Genomic DNA, 24153 nt, shown 5'->3' on the forward strand with positions numbered 1-24153 from the left:
TCTATTCTTGTTTCTCATGGCATGGAAGGGTCTTCCTCAGCCCCAGCCCTCCTTGGGGAAGCTCTGACTGTTTCAGAGACCCCTCCCTCGTCAGGGAAAGAGGAGGAGAAATACCTCTCACTACAGCAGTGCTGCGCCATCAACCCGCCCCTTCATTTAGCCGGCCCCGTAAGCACAAGGGAACCTATCACCAGGGAACCTGACACAACGGAAAAGAAAATGAGTCTCCACACAAACGTCAACGTGGGATTTGCAAAAATTAAACCCTCCCCAAGGAAAATTCCTGCCAGCAGCAGAGCACAGAACACCGAGTAAAGCAACAAACCCTGCGCCCTACACAGCCCATGTTTGATGGCAGACTGGACCCCGACCTGGGCACCCAGGCAGCGTCTGTATTAGAGGAGCACCTCAGTAGAGATCAGGAGCTGTCCCTAAACAGACAAAGGGGCTGTCCCTGCCCTGATGAGCTTATAGTCTAAATCCAAACTGAAAGAGGAGATAGAGGGGATAATACAACCCAGATTCTCTATTAATTATCCTCCCCCTTTCTGCTGCTCTGGTGGAGTAAAGGAGCCAGAAAGGCACTGAATCTCCCCAGCTGGAGATTCCCCACCAGGTACAGAGCCACTGTAGTTGCCTAGCTGACGTCTATTTCACTCCTCACAACACCCAGGAGGAGGGGTGTGGCTTGCTGTACTCTGACAGGCCCAAGCTTGTGGCAGATCAACATAGATTAGAGCACCCTGAAGGCTGCTCTAGTCTACACCCGCGCCAGGCTGGCACAGAACAATTTTCAGAATCAGGGAGCTGCCACTGGCTCTCTTGCAGCTCTTGGGCTGTGCCCAGCAGAAACCGGGGCAGCAGACGATGAGTAATGGTGCCTGGATCTGGACCCACAGTACACGAGACACAATACGGAGGGGAAACGTGCCAAGAGGCGATACAGACCTCAATGTCCCAAACATCACAAACCATTCTGGTGCTTACAATGAGATGGTCAAAAGCCTCTGATAGCCCTGTTTCCGAGCAGCACAGGAGTGACACTAAAGCTTATGCCCAAATAAATGTGTTAGTCTCTAAGATGCCACAAGTACTCCTTGTTCTTTTTACTATATTTAAGGTGCAGGAAGAACTTTCTCTCCATCTACTTACTTATTTACCCCTCTCTCTGTCAAATCCAAGTGCAGCAGAGACATTAAAGAACCTTTGCAAGACAAGGAGGTATTAATTATCATTATTCCTACTTTCCAGGTGGGGAACGAAGGCACAGAGAGATTATGTGAACATACAGGGAGTCGATGACAGCCAGAAAATGAACCCACCTGTCTTAAGTCTCAGCCCAGTGCACTAACATCACCACCATCCTTCCTCCAATCCGGGTTCTTAGGTGTTGTGGAGAAAAATATTACTCTTTGGACTGAAGCGCCATTCTCATCTTAAAGGAGATTTTTGTTGGTTACAATTCTATTTGGCAGTATCTGAGTGAGCTGATTATGGGGGGCAGGGAGGGAAGCTGATTTTAATGGTCTGGGAAACCGTTCAGGTGCTTTTCTGTGCTTGGATAACTCTGGATTTAGCTGGTCAGGCTTGGCAGGTACATTCTCTGCAACGGGGACTGTGAGTTGTGCCAAATCTGAACAGAAATTGGCTTAGAAATAAAATGTGGACACTAATCCAGTACCTGGGGTGTTGAGGCTTAATAAGCACTCAAACAGCGTTGAGCCGGGCAGGTTCAAGGCACCGCATGAACGCAAAAGGGTTTATTGTTATTGTAAAGTTATGAACCAGTCAAAGAGCTTCTTGCACAGTGCCCAATTCTCTTACCGGTTCCGCAGCCCAAGCCTGCTCCCAATGACCTCAGTGAGAGTTTAGCGACCGACTGCGGTGAAAGAAGGCCTGGTTCATCTCTGTGCACCAAGGTGCAATGCCCATCCCTTCTCCGCAGTCCTGGAAGAACCTGGCTCCAGTGGAACCCATCTGGATTTGCTGCACTATGGGCCAGGCTGAGGGGAACCCGCATAGGGAGGTCACGGCCCCTGCATGGCATGAGGTGGGATTTTCAGCAGCACTCTGTGTTGGCTGAACTCACTCTCCCATTGACCTCCATGGGAGCAGAGTGAGGCCAATGCTGAGCACTTTTGAAAGCCTGCAGAGGGTCCAGTCCATGGAAAGGTCTGGGGGTGAGGTGGGGCCACCAAACGGAAGAGGAAGGAGACTATGCACCCAGAGCTGCCACCCCGATCACCCCACAGGGAGCAGCACAGTAGCTGTAGGGGCTACAAGGCCGGAGTGTAATGATCGGGGTGGGTGTCTCTGCTCCATTGCCGAGGAAAGTCTCTTTCCCCACAGTTTACCTTACACGGGGGATACTCAGATTAAACAGTGAGGCACCTGCACACAGATCTTCAACCCCAGGCTCCAGCAAGCATCCCCTTGCAAAAGCCCCCGGATCCCATATTGACTGGAAGAGTCAGCTAGACCCTCGGCGCCTCCAGTTCCCAGTTGTGCGAGCTCTGAGGTGCTGCCTGCATCCCCGATGGTACAAAATTTGTCTGGAGGCGCTGGGCAGCCCCGCACAGAGGCTGGTGGACCTGCTGGGACCCTCCAGGGGCCTTCTTAACAGGGAAGGCAGGGGCTTCTCCTGTGCTTAGTGGGACGTACAATCGCTACGTCATGTATTCCACTGTGCGTCTTTGCACAGGGCCAGTACGTAGATACATGTAGTTGTAGCTACACTTGAAAAATCACATCGATGACGTAACTCAGATGTCCGTTCGGTTTGCATTCAACAACACTACAGCTCGGTTGCCCAGGCAGTATTTTTAACTCTCTAAACTGAATCCGATTTAGGGCGGTCTGGTCACCTCTGCTGGAGGGAGAGCGCCACAGCCAGCAGCTAAAACCAGACTTGGCCTCAGAGGAGGAGGATTGCAGAGATGTGGGCAGCACGGGCCACAGGGAGTAAAGCCGGGTATGTGCTTAGGACTAGTCCCTGCTCAGCAAGCAGTGCCGCTGCTCCCCAAAACAAGAGCACGCAGGGGTCTGCATCCACTCGGCCAGCCAAAGTAAACCCAAATTAGCCCAAACAGCGCAAGCCCTTGCCTGCACTTAGGGGCCAGTACCGCTGCACGTGGGCTGGGCACCACTGGTTGAGTAGGGGTGCTCGAGTGTAGACAAGGCCTATGGCTTTTGAAAATGGCAAACTGGGGTGAACCAGCACCACCGCCACGCACACACCGAGCCGGCAGAGGGTGGTGGGAAGTGAGGCCCGGCACCGACACGTCAGAACAAACAATTTGAACAGGTGATGGTTCAGGGGCTCATTCCATTCAGTCACGCATAAGGAAACAAAGCGAGGAAGCAAAAAAGACTTGGCTGGCCAGTAATTTTGTGGAAGTTGGATCCTGAATAGGAAGGAGATAAGGGGCAAAGCGAGCCAGCAGGACTGCCTGCCAGGAGAGGTCATGGGAGCAGGCACGTTAGATACGTGAATCAGCAAAGTTAGAGATGGAAAAGACCTACTGGGTCATCTAATCCAGCTCCTTGCATCTGTGTATAACAATGAGCCAGGAAATTAGGTCAAACTACAAAGGAAAAACAAACACCACAAGTACGTAGGGACAAAACTAGAATGGCCAAGGCACAAAACGAGATTAAACTAGCTAGAGACAGAAAAGATAACAAAAAAACCATTCTACAAATATATTAGAAGCAAGACAACGACCAAGGACAGGGTAGACCTCAATGGGGGAGAAGGGGAACAGTAACAGAAAATGTGGAAATGGCAGAGGTGCTAAATGACATTTTTGTTTCAGTTTTTACCAAGAAGGTTAGTAGCGATCGGACATCTAACATAGTGAATGCCAGTGAAAATGAGGAAGGATCTGAGGCTAAAATAGGGAAAGAACAAGTTAAAAATTACTTAGACAAGTTAGATGTCTTCACGTCACCGGGACCTGATGAAATACATCCTAGAATACTCAAGGAGCTGACTGAGGAGGTATCTGAGCAATTAACGATTATCTTCAAAAAGTCACGGAAGACGGGAGAGATTCCAGAGGACTGGAAAAGGGAAAATATAGTGCCCACCTATAAAAAGGGAAATACGGACAACCCAGGAAATTACAGACCAGTTATCTGAACTTCAGTACCTGGAAGGATAATGGAGCAAATAATTAAAGCATTTTGCAAAAACCACCTAAAACAGGATGAAATTCAATAAGGACAAATGCAAAGTCCTCCACTTAGGAAGGAACAATCAGTTGCCCACATACAAAATGGGAAATGACTGCCTAGGAAGAAGCACTGCAGAAAGGGATCGGGGGTCATAGAGGACCACAAGCTAAATACAAGCCAACAGTGTATACAAGCCAACTACCGGGGGGCGGGGGGGAGGCAAACACCATTCTGGGATGTATTAGCAGGAGTGTTGTAATCAAGACACGAGAAGTAATTCTTCTGCTCTACTCCGAGCTGATTAGGCTTCAACTGGAGTATTGTGTCCAGTTCTGGGTGTCACATTTCAGGAAAGATGTTGTAGGAGTAGGGTTTTATATTTGTATTCGAGGTTATAATGATTGACGGTTATAATAATGTAGTATGTATTAAATGTATTAATGTATGATTTGATCATCCTGCCAGCCACCCTTTTTGGATAGCAGAAAGGAATGACCCTCTGGGACATTGGTAGAAACACATCTGACAGACTGCCAGTGTCTGTACTGATGTTAAGGCAGAGACAAACCAGAACAATCCTTATGGCTGATTACGGTCACACTCTGATTTAGGATAAGTGACAATGTTGACTATGGGGTCTTGTTTCCTATATGCATTACAAATTAGGCCCTTTAGTTAAATATCTATTTCTTTGTTTTAAGGTTTAGTTAGTAAGAGACAGGATCTTGTATTGTGTCTATGTTAATGTTGATTAGAGGTTATGTTGAACAATGTCTTTTTTGTTCAACATAAAACACTGCTGTTTGTATACCTTTGAAAGGTCTCTGTAAGACTGTTTGTGTGAATGAGGAGTGTATGCATCAGAAACAGATAAGGTGTGAAGGCCATTGTTAAAGTCAGAGAACCATCAACACGCATCTATAATTGAGGAAAGGCAGATTGACGACCCTGAGGTGGAGGCTGGCACCCCTAAAGACAAGACAATTGATGAAATCGAAACCAGGGCAGGATGACTTTGGAGGTGCTTTGGAGTCTTAACATCAAAAGATAACACCAATTGAGGAGTAACTGGTCATAAATGACACAGCAAAATCCACAGACTTCAATGGAGAAAAAGGACTACAAGAACAGGGAGCTTTGCCATGAATCTTTGGGTTTGTCTTGACACAACTCCAGGAGCATCGGATTGCGACTGACAGAGCCCGGCTCCCCTCTGTGACCGATGTGGCTGGCCAAAGACTGGTAACTATAAACATCAGAGAGAGAGAGAGAGAGAGAGAGAGAGTCATATGCTAACTGCTGTATTCTCAATAAATGCGGCGTATTGCCTTTTTTCCCGTGTGCTTCTTATAAGCATAACCATGTGGACAAGTTGGAGAAAGCCCAGAGAAGAGCAACAGAAGTAATTAAAGGCCTAGAAAACATGACCTGTGAGGGAAGACTGAAAAAATTGGGTTTGTTTAATCTGGAAAAGAGAAGACTGAGAGGGGACGTGATAACCGTTTTCAAGTACATAAAAGGTTGTTACAAGGAGGAGGGAGAAAAATTGTTTTTCTTAACCTGTGAGGATAGAACAAGAAGCAATGGGCTTAAATTGCAGCAAGGGTGGTTTAGGCTGGACATTAGGAAAAACTTCCTGTCAGGGTGGTTAAGCGCTGGAATAAATTGCCTAGGGAGGTGGTGGAATCTCCATCACTGGGGATTTTTAAGAGCAGGTTGGACAAACACCTGTCAGGGATGGTCTAGATCAGGGGTGGCCAACCTGGGGCTCCGGAGCCACATGCAGCTCTTCAGAAGGTAACATGCGGCTCCTTGTATAGGGCACCAACTCCGGGGCTGGAGTTACAGGAGCCAACTTTCCAATGTGCCGGGGAGGGGTGCTCACTGCTCACCCCGGCTCTGCCACTGGGCCCTGCCCCCACTCCACCCCTTCCCATCCCCTTCACCTGAGCCTGCCGTACCCTCGCTGCTCCCCACCAGAGCCTCCTGCATGCCACGAAACAGTTGAGCGGGGAGGGAAGGGGAGGTGCTGATCGGCGGGCGGGAGGCGCTGGGGGCTAGGGAGCTGATGGGGGGCTGCTGACGTATTACTGTGGCTCTCTGGCAAAGTACATTGGTAAATTCTGGCTCCTTCTCAGGCTCAGGTTGGCCATCCCTGGTCTAGATAATACTTAGTCCTGCCGTGAGTGCAGGGGACTGGACTAGATGAGCTCTCGAGGCCCCTTCCAGTCCTATGATTCTAGGTCCTTGGGGCTTTTATCATGATTTGAGTGAAAAATCATAACACAACCTTAACTATGGAATTCCTACCAGAGCAGTGAAAAATGACTGAGGCAGAGGCCAGGTCAGACCTACCATCAAGGCCTCCATAAAAAAAATATTTAATTTAATTTAATTATATCTATGTGAGAGAGAGAGCGCACACGCATCTATATGACAGGAAATATAATCAACACAATAATGTTTGTTAACGGTAATCATGAGGCAGATACTGCTGAGTCATAACAGTTTCTAATACCACAGAATGAATACATTAATAAGCTTACAAAGTAGCTCATGCTACAGATTTTGCTACCGTCTAGAAGTGAGTCAATTCTGCACATTCACAGTGTCACATATTATGTGAAAAAAACCACAAAAGAATGTTAAGGGGTGCACAGGATGGCTGAATCTCTAGAGGTGAATCAGGATTGCTCGGTAAAGGAGTCTGTTGTCTGTGGGACCCCTGAACCATTTGATGCAGACGTTGGAAGGTGTGTAGTGCATGAGGCAGAGGACAGCAGGAAACTAAACGATGGCCTCATGGTTAAGGTACTTCAATGCCCCCACTGGAGAACTAGATTCTATCTCTGCATCTGCCACAGGGTTCCTGTGTGACTCCGGGCATGTCAGTTAATAGAATGGGTCACAGCTGGCCAATAATTGTGCATTGCTCATTTTCTGGATGACCAAGGTAAGATACCTGAGGCCTGATTTGCAGAAGTGCCGAGAGCTCACAACTGTAACTGATGTCAATGGGAGTTGTGCTAGGACCATATAAAATGTTAAGTACTCTGAAAAAAAGAAGTCAGGTCCCAGGTGCCTCAAGCCAGGCACACAAAATTAGGGAACGCTTGCCAATTTTTTGGCATTAATTTCCCCATGCCTCAGTTTCCCCCTCTCTAAAACAGGTATAACCATCCCTACCTCACAGATGTGTTGCGAAGATAATTCATTAACGTTTGGGATGCACTCATACTAGCGATTTAGTACAGGGAAGTACTGGATGTTGCGCAGTAAACAGGGCCTGAGGCCACACACTGAACGATAAGAATAAAAAGAAATACTGAACAGCGGCTCATTAAATGAGCACAGTTGAGTCTGTGCACTGAATGAGGCCGGATCTGTGACCATGTCATTACACTATATCATAACGCATACGCACAAGGAGGCCAAATGAAGGTTGCACAAGCACCCTCAATTCTGGCAGATCGTAACTTTTGAGTACTTGACTTTGCAACCTTAGCGTTCTTTTCAGGTAGAATTTTAGGATCACACACACATTTACTTCACAACACCACTACTCTTCAGGACAGCAAGTGAAGAAAAAATAGTGTAGCCACATAAAATAAACTTCTCCCAGCATTTATTTTGTAGGGAGACTGTGTAAGATTCACACTGGAATATGGCCAAGCCACCAGGTTTATCACCCCTACAGGTGTCTCACTCACTTTCCTGGAGCCATCCATGATAAATACAAAAAACAATTGGCTAACCCCTGTAGCAACGAACCATAGAAAATCTCTGTTACTAAAAGCTTGCCTATTTCTGCTGCCTCCCTTAGTGTAACCAGCGGTGTTTAGTGCCTTGTTAACATTTAGCAATTTCAATTGCTTAGACTCTCTGCTGTGGCCTACTCATAATGACGTCTAACCTTTCCTTTTTGCCCTGGAGAAATGTATCCCCAGACACAGCGATTCGACTGACCCAGAGCTTGTCTGTATCAAGCCTTCTGTACTCTATGCCCCAGCCCTTACTACCCTTCCCATCCCTGCAGTCAGGCCGGAGTATAGGATTTGCCAAACAGTCACAGATTGCTGGTCCCACTAACAAGTCTCTGCTGGTGAACAATGGCAGGTGCTTCAGGAGAAATAAAGCCTGCTGCAGCCACACAATCTTGATTCTCACCAAGTGGGGAGGTGCCTGGCCAGTGCTTTGCTGGGAGACCCCTAGGTGTTCAAGGCAGTCACACAGGGGAGTCCAGAAGTGATTATTCTCTTGTTCTAGGAAGGCACAGGCTAGATACCTACAGATGCATGTGGTTTGTCTTTGATCTTCTTCAGACCGCTGGTCACACAGATCCCAGAGTGCTTCCTCGATATGGGAACCTGATTGCGCCCACACGTGAACCTCAGCGGGCCTCCACAAACCATGTTGTCTCCGCTGTCTTTCTGCACCCTCCTAGGGAAGGATGGACGCTTCCCAGCTCATCCCAGAGGTACTTCCCTTCCTGGAAGTGATGGCAGGCAGCCAGCTGGCTCCTGAGAGCCTCCATTTCTGCCGTGCTAGCCAGCTGGGCGTTTACACGGGCGGTAAGTTTATTTGTTTAAGGCTTGACATTCCTGGGAAATTCTCTGTGCCAAATCTCTTGCGCTGGCTCCGCACGCTGCAGATTTATCTACATTTTTAGTTTTGCAAGGACTTTTCAGCCTCGGGGGTTTGATTTTCCTGCCACCAGCAGACAATTGCTGCTGGAAACAGGCTTTCTGGAGCAATCCCAGAGACACGGCTGGATTTGCCAGTGACACCGCATTTCACAAACAAACAGGCGAGCGGCGTTCTCATGCCCAATCCCATTGCCCTGAATCTGGGCCACATTCCCACCCCTTTACAACACCTGGCAGCATAAAGGGGCTGGAAGTCAGGTAGCTCCATCCACCCAGAGGGGGTTGCTTCCTGCACAGCTTATGGGGCCCTGAGCTCTCTGTGACGTTGCACCCAATAATGCTTTATAGAACTATGCTTATGAGAGTGAATAGGACATAACTGGAATATGTTTTATGCTAGATATGCCATGTAACATCTCTCTGCAAAGGTTATGTTCTACTGCATGTATTCATCCTATTCGTAGGCATGTATCATTTTTATATCTGAAGTTATGAGCATTGGCTCTATGCTTGTATTTAAAGTGTTTGCTGTAGAAAGCACCTAAGGCAGATTTGGTCAACATAGTGTGAAGGGCTTATTCAAATAATTGGGAGTATTTGGCTAACAATGGACCTTGACAGACGCCAATCCACATCTGAGCTTTCCTGGGAACCTCCTGTAGAAAACGGAGTCATGCCTGGACATGTGACATGCAGCTGGAGTGGGCATATGGGGCTGCTTGCGAGAGTGACTGGCAAAATGGAAGGTCCATGAAAAATGGGGGAGCGGGAACATTCACAATCATATGCATGCAGAGGTGAAAGTAAGCCGGTGCGGTCCGGTACGGCGTACCGGCAAGAGCCAGTACGCCGTGCTGGACCGCATCGACTTCCACGGCTGAGATTTAAAGGGCTCAGAGCTCCCCGCCGCTGCGGGCAGCCCAGAGCCCTTTGAATCCTGGCCACGGCTCTGGCGGCCAGGCTGGGGCCAGGATTTAAAGGGCTCCAGGCTTCCCTCAGTGGCAGGAGCTCTGGGCCCTTTAAATCCCTGCCCCAGCCCTGCAAAGCTCGGGGTTCCCCCTAGCGGCCAGAGCCCCAGGCCCTTTAATTTTCCCCTGAGCCCCGGGGGGCTCCCAGCCACCTCTGCAGCTGGGAGCCCCTGGTTGATTTAAAGGCTCTGGGTCTCCCAGCCACAGCTGGTTCCCCAAGGCCTTTAAATCTTCAGGCCACGCCCCTTCTGGATGAGGCCACACCCCCTCAGGACTCCGGCAGTACTGGTAAGTCCTGTAAATTACTTTCATCCCTGTATGCATGAGACACACATGCTCACCGTCCATTTGCTACCAGCTCCTTTGCTTTCACATGGATACAGCATGAGACAAGACTCCTGGATTCAGTTGCCAACTCTGCCTTGTTTGCTTACAACTTCCAGCAAGTCTCCCAGGGCCTGATCCAACTCCCAAAAGTCAGTGGAAACATCGGTCTGGGCCTCATCCTTCGGCAGCACAAACCTGTTTATTTTGCAAGGCACCAGATCCTTGAATGAAGGATCTAGTGCTCTAGGAGTGTGAAGTAATATATTATTTACTATTAGTCATGCTAACAGAGCTCCTATGACACATGTAATTGCTGCTAGTACAATAAACACCACTTAGCACTTACAAAATGCTTTTTAATGTTCCCAGTGCTTCACAAGCACTAATAAATTAAGCCTCACCCCCCGCCCCCCACACTTCATGCACCTGTGGCAGGGAAGTATTATTAATACTGTACTCAGAGATGGGTCTGAGCCAAACACACCCCGATTTTGGCAGTGGAGTGACTGGATTGGAATTTCACAGCTGGCCCCGCTCTCTCCTTCTAATGGGCCAAACCAAAACCCTGGATCCAAAGCCCCAAAACTTTAAGGCGTGTGAAACCCAGATCTTGCTGCTCCGACTCACTTCTAATTTTACAGATGAGGAAGCTGAAACAGACAGATGAAGAGACTTGTCCTAGTGCCCCATGGTGAGGCAATGACCAAGGTAGAATTTGAACTCGGGAGCCCCGCAACTCTGACTGCCAGACCACACTTCATCTGTCCACAGAGGAAGGACAGTCCTGGAGCTTAGGGCACTAGCCTGAGACTCCAGGAGACCCTGGTTTGATGATATTATTAAACCGTTATTTTCAAAATATAATATCATCGTTTCATTTCCCTGCGCTGTTCGTGTCCTTTCAGCTCTTCCTTCACCTTGGAGAATGAGACCAGGCAAGTCAGCACCAGTTTACTGAGTATGTTTCTGTACTCACCTCAGTTTCACACTGGTGCAACTTCAGACTCTGATGAAGTTACTTCTGATTTACACCAGTATGAGTCAGAGAAGAAAGATGGTTCAGTGGTTACAGCGCTAGCCCGGGACTCAGCAGGCCAGAATTCAATCCTTGGCTCTGCCTCAGATTTCCTGTGTGACCCTGGGCAAGTCTCTTTCTCTCTGCCTCAGTTCCCCACATCTAAAGCAGGGACTTCCCTCCTGCACAGTACTATCATGAGGTGCTCACACACTTCAGTATCGAAGTACCTTGGATAGATATGCATTATCAGGGCAGGCTGTTTGTTTGCTTTTAAAGGAATGTCAAGCTTCCAAGGGGGTTAGAAACAGGGAAATGGTGAAAAGAAAGTGATGAAAAAAAACACGCTTTGGAAAAAATGGTGAGAGCATCTGCAGGCATGAAGAAAGCAACAGGCAAGAGACCTAGACACAAGAACCAAGTACAAACAGCACCTCTGATTTCCTCTGCACTTAGTTTCTGCCTATCTCTGCTGACAGCCAAGCAAGCCAGCTGTTTCTCTGAAGAAAGCAGGGCTGCTGGTTTCACTACGCTGGCTGTGCGGTTGAAAAAAGAAAAGACTAGGCACCGTTCAAAGGCACCCCGACCTGAACAGTCAGCATCCGCAAAGCTAGAACAAACTGCAAAGCCAAAGTCTCCCCTCTGTCACTGCACAGAGAATAAAACGGTGAGACCTGATGCTGCCAACAGCCACCAAATCCCACCTGAAGTCCCAGAATGGCTGTCAGGGTCTGCCCTCGCTCTGCCTCCGGCAGCGTCAGTGGGGTTGCACAGGTGTAACGGGCCCAAATTTAGTCCATGGCATGATGTCCTGGATTCCTTCCTGAAACCAGCTTATGCAGAATACGGCAGAGGCGATCGATCCCCTTATTTTCTGCCCAGCCCTGACTTTGCACAATGGTTCGGGACACCAAGAGGGTGCTCCTGCTCCTTTTGCGTGCCCGAGTGTGCCACAGGAAGCACACTGGAGCAGAGCATCTGCCTGTACCGGGTGGCCCCCACCTCTCGCGAGGGACCCTTGGCCGAGGGCGCACACTTGCACTCTCTCAGTCTGCGGTGACCTCTCGGCAGGTTTTCAGTGACTCAGCCCCCCAGCCAAGTCACATGCAGTCTGTACGTGAAACAAAACAGACCCCTGCTAGGGTATACAGTCCAACAGGGGCCTGTCCCAGTGCCCCTCCACTGGTATCTCTGCAGCCCTCCCTGGGCTCAGTCTTTAAATAATCCTGGCCCTGGTATGGGGCTGTACCCCCAGGGCTTCCTCCCTGGAGACACTGTCTCTGCCTGCTCTGGACCTTTCTGCTCCCAGCTCTCCAGCTGGGCCAGTAAAACATCTGATCCCTTTTTGGGTGTATCAATGTCCCAGTGGCTGACCTTCTACCAGGCCTTCAATCCCTTTCCTGGGCTTACGTAAGTTCCCCTTCTTCGAGGCTGATGCCACTTCCCTAGTGGCTAATGGAGGGGACCTGGGCCCACCCACTACTTCGGGTCCCAGCCCAGGGATTCTTGAGTAGCAGCCACGTGTCGCTGCGTCCCCTTTAACTAGTCCCTGTGCTGCCACAGTTCCCTGGGCCACGCCCCGCAGCCCCAGCACCTTCACAAATCTTCACCCTTACCATAGGGCTGACATCTTTTACTCAGTCCCAGCAGCCAAGTCAGGAGCTCCCTCTTGCTCCCCTGCCAGCAACTGATCTGTCTGTGGTCCTGCCATTCCTGCAGCCAACCAGGAACACACGGCTCACTCCTCCAACTCCAGGCAGCAACTGCCTGTCCTCAGGTACTGCAGCTCCTTTTATATGAGCCTGCAGCCCTCTGACTGGCTGCTTCCTGCAGCCTCTTCCGGATTGGCTGCTTCCCACGCAGTCTCTCTAGGTCACCTGGAGCTACTGCTCCTTTCTGGGATGGGCTGAGGCTTCCAGCAGGGGGCCTCTGGGCCTAGTCCACAATGTCACATGCCCAGTATGTTTACATAACATATTGTTTAAAAAGCACGTTAAAATGACAAACCCTGGACCAAACATCACTCTCGGTAGCACCCTAAAGTGGTGTCTAAAATCCTGTTACACGGCGTCTCCCACAGCAACTACACCAACCAATTAACAGACAGGAGATGCAATCAGCTCCTAACTGCATGTAAAGCAGAAAGAGAGAAGACATCCCCTATCTGGCGCAGTCAGCTACGGTCAGGGCATATGCATTGCTCCCAGATGGCAAAGCAGCCATGAGTCGGTAAATGAAAGCAAAACTGGCTTCTCCAGCCCAAGTAGTGATGCATTTAAGGAGGCAGTGTTGTTTTCAAACAATGAGAGGCGTTAACCGAGGTTCACAAGAGCACTTAGAAAACCACAAACTACCACCCACAACGGTTATATTTTTTTAAAAAGGTGTTTCTTCCTTCCTCCAGAAGCCAGATAACAGGATTCTGATCTCTGTACCATTTACACCATAGTGGTGTAAATCTGGAGTTCCTCCACTGAAGACATGGCGAACAAGAGCAGAACCTGGCCCATAGCATCCTGTGAAGCTGTCCTTGGATCAGGCTGTTCTGTACTTGTTCTCCGCTTGTTGGCTCAACTGGCTGTTTTCCAAGCAAGGTTGTGATAGTATGAAGCTCATTGCTTGGAAATATGACGTAGGGTCACTGATGGAGTGGGAGCTAGAAGGGAACTATCTATATCTAAGGCACTTACAAGACCCTCATTACTGTAGAACATGAGCACCTCACAACCTGTTAACACATTTCTCCTCACAACAACCCAGTGAGGCAGGGCAGTGGTATTATTTCTATTTTACAGATGGGGAGCTGAGGCACACAGAGACTAAGTGACTTGCCCAAGGTCACATGGGAAGTCTAGGCGAGTGTTCTAACCACTGGACCACTCTTGCTCTCCAGAGCAGCCTTGCAGAATTCTCCTCACCCAGCTGGAGACAGAGCTGCTTGTCTCCTCTGTAACCAAGCCTGAAACTAGGCAAACCTGACTGGGTTTGGTTTTTTTTTTCCAAGACAAAGCCCGCGTCAGGTGCACCAAAAAGTTGGCAAACTTGTTATCAAGTCCAGGTTGCCATTCAGCATCAAAGAGTACAAACCCATGAGAGCAGAATCAGGAGTAAAGGATTCCATGAAGCCCTGCAAACTGATACTGTTTCAATCAGCTGTGTTTATACATTACCGGTCACTTGGGCATCCTCCTCTGTGTTACAGACATATCTAGGCAGATATATGACCCCTGTCTGACCATCTTCTCAATATTTCACTGAAGGGGCTCAGGTGTGGTCCCTGCCAAATGCTAAGAACTAGCCCATTGTCACGGTTATTGCGGGATGTTGGCATGGGAAGTAAGTACAGAGTTATGTAGTAGGCAGGATATTGGGTTTCAAAACTGTTGAAGTTCAACTTGGCACCTGAGGCAAGGCGGGTCTCAGGGCCAACTCAATCGACACAGAGAACAATGGGGCGACAGCCCATGTTTACTGTCTGGACCTGGGGGTAGGCGTGAGGATTTACAGACACAACAGAACCCCAAGAAAAGTCTCTGAATAGGGGACCCCGTGAGGTGAGAGAAGAGTCTGTAACTGTAGAAGAGATGAAGGAAGAGCACAAGTGGTCACCCATTACCAAGGGAACCCCCTAACAGAAGGGAACAAGGGGTCCGGTGGCAGAAGTCCTACCAGAAGGGGTGTCTCATAAAAGATTGTCTAGTTGAGATGAAAAATACCTTATTAGACAGGAAAGTAACTCATTAATAAGCGCAGCCTATAGATTGCTTTTTATGGGGTATTTTTTACTTGTCACCTCACTTTCCAAACCCATATCCTTGCTTTTATTTGAATTGCTCTCTCTCTCTCATGTTCTGTTAAATAAACTTCAGTTTGGTTTTACTACAGACCCATCTAAGCGCCTTGTGCTAATGGACGTGGTGAACTGCTTCCGCAGAGGCAGCGGAGAGGTGGACACTGCAGGTGCCCACATAAGAAGGGACTGAGCACTCGAGAGTAACAAAGTGGGGTGTGTGACTTGCTTGCCTGAGCTGAGAAAGAGAGGAGCTTGTAGATCTAGGATCTCTGACACTATAAGTGGGTGGTAGTGATTCACTCCAGACATCTCGGGTACCCCAAGAACTCCCACATCCTCCTAGCCCTGCGTGTGCAGAGAAAACTGTCCAACATTTCCACTTGCCCCACAGCTGTCAGACTTGTTCCAGCACTGCACCACTTCGGGGAACAGGCAGATCTTATTTACACAAGTGGCACAACATCTCCAGGAAGTGACGCGGCAGCCTTGCCCTATAATCAGCGATGAGAATAACGTTGCCCCCTTTTTGACCTGAGTGGCTAGTAAACTTCCAGGCCCCGGGGAGGTTCCAGTTGGAAGCAGAAATGCAAGGAGTCTGGTATTCTCTTTGATGCAAGGTTGTTTATTTCTAAGGAACTTACAAAATCCTGGTTCCTTTGGCAGCTGGAGGAGTAGATCAGTAACACAAATGGGCCTTATTCATGTCTGGAGTAATGCTATGGAGTTCAACATATTTACTCCAGGGATGAGCACAGCCCAGTGTTTCTAAGGAAGCAGCTACACGAGGATGTTCCCGCCAGTGCCGCTCCACCGTGACAGCAATAATGGAATTGCTATCGGAGACGGGGGGGAGGGGGTTCACCACCATGTTGTCTAGCCCTGCTCGGAGCACTTTCCGGCAGCAGGGTATCTGAAGTCTGACATGGTGTCCTGCACTGGCCTCATTAGGACTGATTTCCTGCAGCGCTGATTTGAAGAAACAAACAGCTGATTTTGAGCGCTAAGAGCGTTAAAGAAACAACCCTCGGCTCCTCATTTCTGGAGGAGTTTGGTAACTGCCACTCCTAAAAGCAGTACGGGCTGGATCTCATCATGCACCGTTGATCTCCACCCTCTCCCAAGCCGCCAAACAGCTGTTTGGCAGTGCCACTGATGTCAAACAGCTCTGGCTGGTGGGTGCTGAGCACCCTTGTATTTTCTGTGGGTGTTCCAGCCCTGGAGCACCCATGGAGTCAGTGCCCATGGCACCAAGTACCTATATAACTAATTGGCACTGTCCTCTGTTTGCCCATATTGAGGGTGATCAGGTCATCATCAGTGGTCCCTAGACAACTTCAAAAATCCAGTCCAGCGATTGATTCATCTTTATTTGTCATAATGAAGTCCAAAATAGTTACCATGTGCTGAGTGCAAGACCTTTTGTATTAGAAAATCATCTATAATTTTTTAAAACTCTAATGATATTTTTACTACTCACTGTATGAGTTATCCAGCATATGCCTCCCAAACTGATGTCCCCTATAACACCACATTTTTTCTTTCCACACATTACATGCAGGTGCTAACTCATCCTTTGCTCTGGTTTGACTGGGTGGCCTCTGATATACCCACCAGTGCCCACACCTTGGCTTTCTTAGTTAGCACATTGATTCCTATGCCACTGAGTTACCAATAATTGTAAAGCAGACAAAGGTGCCTTTAATGTCGAGTGCCACCTCCCACATCTTTTACCCACCCTCTCTTTCCTAAACAGGTTATTACCGGTGATTTTAACATTCCAATAATGCAAGTCATCCCATCAGATTTCATTAATGCCAATTACATCAGACTTCTCATCAATGAGAATTTCCAATTCCTCTTACTAATTATCCACACCCCTAGCATTGGAAAATCTCTTCTCTTCGCTTTCTTTGGCACTTTGGTTCAGTTTGTTCATGACATATGGCGTTTGTGCTCGTACTGCATTTGTCTTCATAGCACCCTCCCGTTGCATTGTTTGTTTAATGCCCTCCGGGCTGCTCCAGCTCATCTCCAACCAAGAAGATTAGCCCCCCATCTATGTGATGCAGGATTTCCCATTTATAGAGCATCCCTTCTCTATGGAACCATGGACCAATGTTTCACAGATCCAGAGCTGACACTCTCACCACAGTCACACAGCCCAAGTTTGCCCAAGTATATTCTGCCTTCTATCTAATTATAATCATTGGTCCAGCATACCACTAGAACCTTCCTCTTCTTCAGCTCCCTTCCAAGATCCCTGAAGTCTTCTATAATTGGCGTAGTTTCATGTGATGTCGAGTCATTAGTTCCAGTGTGTTTTATCACAGGTGAAGAGTTGCCAGATAACTTCGTAATCCTATCCAATCTTATGGTGACTGTGACACCCTGGCACCCCAATATTCACTACTGTCATATAATTAGGATATGCTTTGTACAAAGTATGCCTTGTGAAGTGTCATTCTAAAAGTCTTGATCTGCTAGACCAGGGGTTCTCAAACTGAGGGTTGTGACCCCTCAGGGGGTCACGAGATCAGGGCCACCGAGAGCAGGTTCAGGCCCCGGTGAAAAAAAATTTTTGAGCCCCCCTGGCAAGGGCGGACTGGCTAAACAGGGCCAGGGAAGCCAGGCCCCAGGCCCCCGTCTGGACTGCCGGGCCCCGGTAATTTGTACCAGCTTCCCCCACCCCGCTCCCTCTATTGGCCCTGCCCGAGGTTATTATGTGGGGGATTGCGAGCTGTCACCTCTACCCACAAATCCCGTTTCGCCTCCAGCATTTATAATAGTGTTAAATATTTTTTTAAAAGTGTTTTACTTTATAACGGGAGTTGCACACATAGGCTTGCTGGGTGATAGGGGTCACCAGTACAAACGTTTGAGAACCACTGGATTGTACGTGCTATTGTTGTATGTGAAGTTATGAAGTTGGCTATGTATGTGTCACTGAAACATGCTGTGGAGGTTGAAAACACCCACAAGCAGCCTTTCAGGTACAACAGTAAAAAGGCCAACAACGGTAATGGCTTATTGAGGAAATGCACACAAGCACAAGCATTACCCCAAGAACTGTGTACAACAGAAACCTCTCAGAGATAGCACTACTCAGTGGAGACTGTTTGACCCAGGTCACGGCAAGAGAGCTTTCCAGCAAGTGGCAAGAAGATATAAAAGGGAGACAACGACATCATGATGGGATCTCACTCGCCCTGCAACAACACACCTGGAAACACCTGAAGGGCAAGGACTGAACTGTGGGAAGTGATGGTCCCAGGCTGGAAGGATTTTTAGCCTGTGTATTAAAACCTGGGAAAGCCGAGGCAACTTGTGCCTTAAGAATCTGCCAGCCTGTTTATCGCTCAGGGTGAGAATTTGCTAATTCATATCCTACTTATCTAGTGTGCTAAGCTCAGTTTGCGGTTTTGTTTATTTACTAAAGTAATTTGCTTTGATCTGTTTGCTATCAATCACTTAAAATCTACCTTTTAGAGTTAATAAACCTGATTTTGTTTTGTCTCTAACCAGCGTGTGGAAATGATAACTTGGGGCAGAAAGCTGTTGCATATCTTTCTGCACACGGAGGGAGGGGGCGAATTTCACGAGCTTCCACTCTCCAGTTCTCTGTGCAGCGCAAGACGGTATAATTTTGGGTTTACCCTCTAGAAGGGGGGGTGCACTTGAGTACGTGGGCAGTTCTTTAGCTGAGCCTTCCCATGCAGAGCTGATCTCAGCCTGTGTGTGTAACGCTGCAGCAGGATGTGTCCCTACCTGTGTGTGTGCTGGGAACGTGCAGTCTGAAGCCTGAGGGAGGGCTGGGCTAGCTTGCCTCAGCAGCACAATGTATAGGGAGCCCAGCCTGGTGGGTGAGGTGGGCTCAGTGGTAACCCAGTTCCAATTGGCACCCTGGGGGGAACCCATCCCAGTGAGATCTTGTATTTTTGCTACAGGGAGACAGCATGCTGTCCTATTGCCCTTGTGTCTTTTGCTGTCCGTCTTCTCTTCTTAATATGCAGTGGCTGATAAGGACTGCTTGCTTTCTAAGGACGGCTAAAGAACCCTCCTCACAGCTGCTTGCTTCATACAGCAAGGATGCCCATCAGATATGTCCCCTGTAGCTTTCCGTTCTAGTCCTCCAGAGACAGGGTCTTCCAGAGTTGACTTACTGAGCATCTGAGAATGTTTTGACGCTTCTACCTGGGTTGAATGCCTCCTGGCTCTCTTTCCCCTCTTGGGGTAGGTCCACACTAAGAAGGGGGGTCGAACTAGGGTACGCAAATTCAGCTACGTGAATAGCGTAGCTGAATTCGAAGTACCCTAGTTCGAACTACTCACCCGTCCAGACGCCGCAGAATCCAAGTCCGCGGCTCCAAGGTCGACTTCGCCACCGCCGTTTGCAGTGGTGGAGTACCGGAGTCGACCGGAGCGCGCGGGGAGTTCGAACTATCGCGTCTACATTAGACGTGATAGTTCAAACTCCTAGAAGTCGAACTCACCGCGTCGACCCGGCAGGTAAGTGTAGACTAGCCCACAGTCACAAATCTCCAGTCCATTTCTTTGGTTTCTTCTCTCTCTGGTTCCTTTTTCACCGAACCTTCACCTTGTGGCATCTGTTACAGCAGTTTCCAAATCTGGTTGTCCATGAAGTCTTTGTTTTATCAGATACTGCACAAGGTTGAATCTTGTACTTCCAGCCCACATATCTTCTCTTTTAATATGTCCAGCAGCTTGTACTTCATCCACCTGAAATCACTTCCAGCAGAACAGAAAACATAGCACACTCAAGGCAGGTCACAGCAGTTGTTCTCTCATCATCCACATTCATTATCTATTAGAGTTCTTTGAAGGGGTCAACAAACATGTGGACAAGGGGGATCCAGTGGACATCGTGTACTTAGATTTCCAGAAAGCCTTTGACAAGGTCCCTCACCAAAGGCTCTTACATAAATTAAGTTGTCATGGGATAAAAGGGAAGGTCCTTTCATGGATTGAGAACTGGTTAAAAGACAGGGAACGAAGGGTAGGAATTAATGGTAAATTCTCAGAATGGTGAGGGGTAACTAGTGGTGTTCCCCAAGGGTCAGTCCTAGGACCAATCCTATTCAACTTATTCATAAATGATCTGGAGAAAGGGGTAAAAAGTGAGGTGGCAAAGTTTGCAGATGATACTAAACTGCTCAAGATAGTTAAGACCAAAGCAGACTGTGAAGAACTTCAAAAAGATCTCACAAAACTAAGTGATTGGGCAACAAAATGAAATTTAATGTGAATAAATGTAAAGCAATGCACACTGGAAAAAATAACCCCAACTATACATACAATATGATGGGGGCTATTTTAGCTACAACAAATCAGGAAAAAGATCTTGGCGTCACCATGGATAGTTCTCTGAAGACGTCCACGCAGTGTGCAGAGGCGGTCAAAAAAGCAAACAGGATGTTAGGAATCATTAAAAAGGGGATAGAGAAGAAGACAGAGAATATATTATTGCCCTTATATAAATCCATGGTACGCCCACATCTTGAATACTGCGTACAGATGTGGTCACCTCATCTCAAAAAAGCTATACTGGCACTAGAAAAGGTTCAGAGAAGGGCAACTAAAATGATTAGGGGTTTGGAGAGGGTCCCATATGAAGAGAGATTAAAGAGGCTAGGACTTTTCTGCTTGGAAAAGAGAAGACTAAGGGGGGATATGATAGAGGTCTATAAAATCATGAGTGATGTGGAGAAAGTGGATAAGGAAAAGTTACTTACTTATTCCCATAATACAAGAACTAGGGGTCAACAAATGAAATTAATGGGCAGCAGGTTTACTACAAATAAAAGGAAGTTCTTCTTCACACAGCGCACAGTCAACTTGTGGGACTCCTTGCCTGAGGAGGTTGTGAAGGCTAGGACTATAACAGCGTTTAAAAGAGAACTGGAGAAATTCATGGAGGTTAAGTCCATTAATGGCTATTAGCCAGGATGGGTAAGGAATGGTGTCCCTAGACTCGATTTGTTTGTCAGTGGGTGGAGATGGACGGCAGGAGAGAGATCACTTGATCATTACCTGTTAGGTTCACTCCCTCTGGGGCACCTGGTACTGGCCACTCTTGGTAGACAGGATACTGGGCTGGATGGACCTTTGGTTTGACTCAGTACGGCCGTTCTTATGTTCTTATTATGTGGTATAGAGCCATACCTAAAACAGGAATCCCACAGAAACTTGAATGTTTATCACTCCTGTTCACCTGGAAACCAATCTATATACTAAGACTTGCTTGTCTGCTCTATTCCCTCATTAAGAGGACGGGATTAACCACTCAGACTTCAAACACGGGTTCTTTTCAAAACCCAAGGGTCCCAGCCACACAGACCTGCCTCACCTGACCTGCCCAGGGGCTTACAGCCCAGCCACACAAGCCTCACGGAAAACACCTCAACGCACAGGAGCTGCAGCTTCGCTCTCTGAAACTCCCCTTTGCCGCTTCTGTTTACCCTAAATGGTGTGTGTGTTGCAGAAAGGAGGAGGGCTGGTGACATAGGCCACAACCTTTTGGGAAGAAAGAAGCTTTGAGTGAGGAAGTGGCATATCCCAGCTTCTTCCAAACAGTCCTCAACAGCGCAGATGTGTCACGTGGGGTTCTCATGGAGTCACCAGGCCGATGCTCTGGAAGTGCTCCGTATGAAGCCCACCAGGACTCTGGGGGAGCATGGCTCCTCTCTCTGAGCACAGTGTCACCAGGGCAAGACGCTTACACAGTGTCAGCCTTCCCGGGTCTGACCTCAGAGTATTCAGCAAAATCCCTGTTCTCACCGTGAGTTTCCTGCGGCGAATCCGCCTGTGCGAGGCTCCTGGGGAAGCCAAAGGGCTCTGCACCCATTCCGCAGTCAGCAGTGACGCTCAACCAGCATTGCAAAATGGAAGGTGTATTCGTTGACAGGTACACAGCGTAGAACAGAATTTGTTAACACAGAAATCTGTGACTTTCAGCCACGTCCATCTTGGCGGAATCCCGGGCCGGATGCCCTGGACTCCCCACTCCAGTCTCCCACAGCAGACTGCCCTGGACCCCGCTGCCTGGCCTCCACACACCCATTGCTTCTCCTCCGGTCTTTGTCCTGTTTCCCGGGCAAAGCGTCACCTGGTCGCATCCCCCTCCTGGTTCTCAGGTTACGAAGGGCATCGGCCATCACCTACATGCAGGCAGCTGGGCAGCCTCACCTGCCCTGAAGGCCTCGACAAAAGTCACACACCCAATTCCCACCACCTAGGCATTGGTGCCGTACAGAGGGAAACTGAGGTAGTCACAGTATTGGTTTAGGACAGTAAGACTCAGATTCAACATAACAGGGTGAAAAGCCTCACTTCGTCACGGGGGTGACCCGAGAAGTATTTTGTCACATACAGACAGTCAAAACCTGGTTCCTTAGTCAAGTGAAATTTACACAACAGAGCAGGGAGGCGGGAGCATGACATGAGGAAGCATGTTGTGCAGTGGTGGATTTAGAGCTAGTCAGGCCCTGTGCACAACTTCATTTTCAGCACGTGCACACACACACACACACACACGTGCGCGCGTGTGAAAAAGAACATTCTCTCTTATCTCCCCTCCATTTTTCATTCTTTTTCTCTTCCTTCTCTTCCTATATTATAAGCAATGAGAAGTAAATGAAAATAAAGTGAGGTTCTTTGTCAGGGGCAGCGGGTTGGGGTGTGGGAGGAGGGATGAGGGGTACAGGCTCTGGGAGAAAGTTTGGGTGCGGGCTCTGGGCTGGGGCAGGGGGTTGGGGTGCAGAAGAGGGTGCAGGCTCTGGGAGGAAGTTTGGGTGCAGGGTGTGGGCTCTGGGCTGGGGCAGAGGGTTGGGGTGCAGAAGAGGGTGCAGGCTCTGGGAGGAAGTTTGGGTGCAGGGTGTGGGCTCTGGGCTGGGGCAGGGGGTTGGGGTGCAGAAGAGGGTGCAGGATCTGGGAGGAAGTTTGGGTGCAGGGTGTGGGCTCTGGGCTGGAGCAGGGGGTTGGGGTGCAGAAGAGGGTGCAGGCTCTGGGAGGAAGTTTGGGTGCAGGGTGTGGGCTCTGGGCTGGGGCAGAGGGTTGGGGTGCAGAAGAGGGTGCAGGCTCTGGGAGGAAGTTTGGGTGCAGGGTGCGGGCTCTGGGCTGGGGCAGGGGGTTGGGGTGCAGAAGAGGGTGCAGGCTCTGGGAGGAAGTTTGGGTGCAGGGTGCGGGCTCTGGGCTGGGGCAGGGGGTTGGGGTGCAGGAGGGGGTGAGGTCCGCATTAGAGATTGCATACAGCAGGTGAAAAAGCACATCTGAACTGACACACAGACCAACCCACGACAGAAACTGGACACCAGGCCTCAGAGAAAAATATCCCTTTTGCTCAAATGGACCCCAAAGTCCATTTGAGCAAAACTGTGTGTACAGGTATCAGCCTGCCCTTCTTCCTTTGGGGAATTGTTTCAGAATTTCCTTTTGAAATGTGGGGTTTCATTCCTATTTGGAACAAAACCTCTTTCTAAATGTCAGGATCTCCCACAGGTTGGAGATTCCAAAGCTTCAACCAGGTCTAGCACCTACAGGGTCACGGTCATCCTCCTCCTCACACACCGTAACACCGAGCAAGTCTAAACGCCAGGTTTCTTCGCACAGTCATTCCGTAAATAAGCCTGTCAAATGGAAGTGGGCTCTCAGTTATACAGGGGCAGAAATTCAGTGCGTAGGGAGAGATACCTTGGGCCAGTTTAGTCGGAGGTGTAACGCCACTGGCTCTGATGAGCTTATACCAGGGTTTAATCTGGGCCCAGGAGGCAATGTAGAAAACTGCAGGTAGAGCAAATCTCAGAGACTGAGGGTGATTTGGGCGGCTAATTACCATTTCCAAAAACGCCTAAGTGGTTTAGGAGCCCAAGTGACTAAGATGCTTTTGAAACTGGAATTTGGGCTCCTTTCACTTAGGTCAGGGGTTCTCAAACTAGGGGTCATGATGCCTTGGGGGTCGCAAGGTTATTACCTGGGGGAGATTGGGAGCTGACAGCCTCCCCCCACAAACCATGCTTCACCTCCAGCATTTACAATAGTGTTAAATATTACAAAAAATGTTTTAATTTATAAGGGGGGTTGCACTCAGAGGCTTGCTGTGTGAAAGGTGTCACCGCTACAAAAGTTTGAGAACCTCTGAGTTAGGTGCTTTGGAAAATTTTACTCTGCTCCTGTGACGAAACCTGTATCACCAGCCATAGCAGAGCTGAATGG

The 24153-nt window shown here is 48.7% G+C and overlaps 1 protein-coding gene across 3 annotated transcripts in view; it reads right to left on the minus strand.

Annotated features, from left to right (window-relative positions):
• The window catches only part of CPNE2 (copine 2), a 171353-nt gene that overhangs the window by 138404 nt on the left and 8796 nt on the right, over nt 1-24153 (minus strand). Inside the window, exon 1 of one of the 3 annotated variants that reach the window (XM_044987116.1) lies at nt 12749-12880. The exons of the other annotated variants lie outside the window; for them this stretch is intronic. The gene's annotated coding sequence lies outside the window, so the exon portion shown is untranslated. Of the gene's footprint in view, nt 1-12748; nt 12881-24153 lie in introns of those variants that run through there. 3 annotated transcript variants of the gene reach the window in all.

The sequence above is a fragment of the Mauremys mutica genome, chromosome 14, assembly GCF_020497125.1.
Source record: "Mauremys mutica isolate MM-2020 ecotype Southern chromosome 14, ASM2049712v1, whole genome shotgun sequence".
Lineage (NCBI taxonomy): Eukaryota > Metazoa > Chordata > Testudines > Geoemydidae > Mauremys > Mauremys mutica.